The sequence below is a fragment of the Tenrec ecaudatus genome, chromosome 7 (assembly GCF_050624435.1).
Source record: "Tenrec ecaudatus isolate mTenEca1 chromosome 7, mTenEca1.hap1, whole genome shotgun sequence".
In the NCBI taxonomy this organism is placed as follows: Eukaryota; Metazoa; Chordata; class Mammalia; order Afrosoricida; family Tenrecidae; genus Tenrec; species Tenrec ecaudatus.
Window position 1 is genome coordinate 37459137 of NC_134536.1, and position 2936 is coordinate 37462072.

The following is a 2936-nucleotide window of genomic DNA, read 5'->3' on the forward strand; positions in this document are numbered from 1 at the left end:
GTTGCTTTTCAATACTCCAAAATGGTCTTGTGTGGTAGATTTACCTAATGTAACACAACTTTTGATCTCTTGACTGCTGCCTCCATGAACACTGGTTGTGTATCCAAGCAAGAAAAATCCTTGCCAAACTCAAATGATTCTCCATTTATCATGATGTTTCCCATGGGTTCAGTTGAGAGGATTTTGGTCTTCTTTACATTGAGTTATAATCCACCTGGAAGGGAGCAATCCTTGATCTTCATCAGCAAGTACTTCAATTCTTCCTCACTTTCATCGTCAGCATATCACAGGTTTTTAGTAAGCCTTCCCCCACTCTGGATGACACATCTATCTTCATCATCATTCAGATTCTCTGAAAATTTGCTCAACATACAGATTGAACATGAACAGTGAGACGGTACAATCCTGAAACAAATCTTACTGATTTTACAACTGCCTCTTGATCCATGTACAAGTTTGAAATTAGCACAATGAAGTGTTCTGGAATGCCTATTCTTCTCGAGGGTACCCATAGTTTATTATGGTCCACACAGTTGAATGTCTTTGGATAGTCAACGAGATACAAGTAAACATATTTCTAGTATTCTCTGTTTTGAGCCAAGACGCATCTGACATCAGCAATGATACTTCTTGTTCCATGTCCTCTTACGAATACAGCTTAAACTTCTGACTGCTCCCTGACAATGTACTGCTGCAACTGTTGTTGAATGATCTTTAGCAAAATATTGCGTGCAATATCAATGACATTTTCTCCTGTAGCTTGAGCATTCTGTTGGGTCACTTTCTTTGAAATGGGCATAAATATGGTTCTCTTCCAGCCAGTTGGCCAAGTAGCTGTCTTCCAAATTTCCTGGCATAGATCAGTGAATGCTTCCAGTGCTTCATCAGCTTGTCGAACCATTTCAATTGATATTCCAGAAATTCCTGGAGCCTAACCTTTGGCTAATGCATTCAGTTCCACTTGAACTTCTGCCTTTCGCTTCATTGGTTCTTGCTCATAGGGTGCCTCCTGAAATGGTGGAATGTGGACTAGTTCTTTTGGGTACAGTGACTCTGTATTCTCTCAGTGTTCTCTCGATGCTTCCTGCATCATTCAATATTATACCCATAGAATCTTTCAAGATTGCAGCATAATGCTTGAATTTTTTCTTGATTTCTCTCAGTTTTGGATATGTTGAGTGTGTTCTTCTCTTTTAGTTTTCTAGCTCCAGGTCTTTGCACATTTAATTATTATATTTGGTTTTGTCTTCTTGAGCTTCTCTTTGAAATTTTCTATTCAGCTTTTACTTCATCCTTTCTCCCATTTGCTTCAGCTACTCTATGAAAATGAGAAAGTTTCAGAGTATCTTCTCACATAATTTTGACCTTTTCTTTCTTTCCTATCTTTTAAATTATTTTTTAAAATTTCTTCACATGTGATGATTTTGATGCCCTCCCACAACTCATCAGGTATTCTGTCAAGAGTGTCCACTGCTTCCATTCCGTTTTTGAGATGTTCTCCACATTTAGGTAGGCTAGACACAAGGTCATATTTTGGTTCTCATGATTATTTTTTTCATTTTCTTCCACTTAAATCTGAACTTACATATGAGCAATTGATGTTCTATTCCACAGTCAGCCCCAGGTCTTGTTGTAACTGCGGATGTTGGGCTTCTCCCTTATGTCTTCCCAGAGATGTAGTCAAATCCATTTCTGTGTGCTCCATCTGGGGAAGTCCATGTGTAGAGTTTGTCTTTTGTGTTGTCATGTTGTCTTTTGTGTTTGCTATGAAGAAGTCATTGGTTTTGTGAAATTCTATCATATTATCTCTAGCTTCATTTCTACCACCAAGGTCATAGTTTCCAATTACTTTTCGTTCCTCATTGTTTCCAACTTTTGCTTTCCAAGCATCAATAATTACCAATGCATCTTGATTGCGTGTTTGATCAATTTCTGACTGAACTTCTTGGGAGAATTAAATTACTTTATCACTAGTTTTTGCGGTTGGTGCAAAAAATGGAAATTTTAGTAAAGTAAGTAAGAAAATGGGAGAAGACTCTTAAGGAAGAGGAGCGGCACAATGGCTGTAACAATGTTCTCTAACATACCAGTGACTGCATGGTGGGGCAGCACCAGACAACATTTTATTGTTTTGTATGGAGACACACAGCATCAGAATCTACAAGATGGCACCTAACAGTAGCAGCAAGTTACTAGTGTTCCCAGAAAACCTCACACTGGGGCCATGAGCACTCACAAGTATAAAGTCATAAGTGAAACAAAGAAGAGAATGTTGAGATAAGGCACTTTATCAGTCTCTATTTCAAAAACAAAACCAGAGTCAAATGGACAAACTGACTACAGGACAGCAAGATAAATGACAGGCTTTCTCCAAGTTAATCTATTGGATTTCTTGAAATGTAAGATAAAACGAGTGAAATTGCCTTCTAAAGCCCTACAGGAAGTGTTTATTTTGTCTTATATAGAAAAACATAACTGCTATCCAAAAGAACTCAGTGTCCCCATTAAGAAGGGGAAAGGCCCTGGCAGACAGCTGGAGGGAGCTGATGGTATGTTCCACTGCGTACATTCTTTACCGGGCCCTTGAATTGTTCATTTCAAAAGGGAGGAAAACATTTCCTGCTTTAGTGCATAACAGAGAAGGGGAAATGTTCTGGAATGACCTCAGAAGATTTAAGCTTCTCTCCAAGGCATTTAAACAGAATTTTCTCAAAACTTCAATCAACTGAACAGCTGCCAAACCACATGAAAAAATTTTGCATTTAGGAAGAAGAAAGTTCCCCCCAATGGGATATATTCCCAATAAGAAATCATTACAACCATGAAAGCATTTCTCTTATTGATGTGTCTGAGCGATTTTATCAATAATTTTAATGTGCTTATCCAATTCACTTTGCCCCTGCTTCCCTATAACTTAAAAAAACAAAGATTGTAAT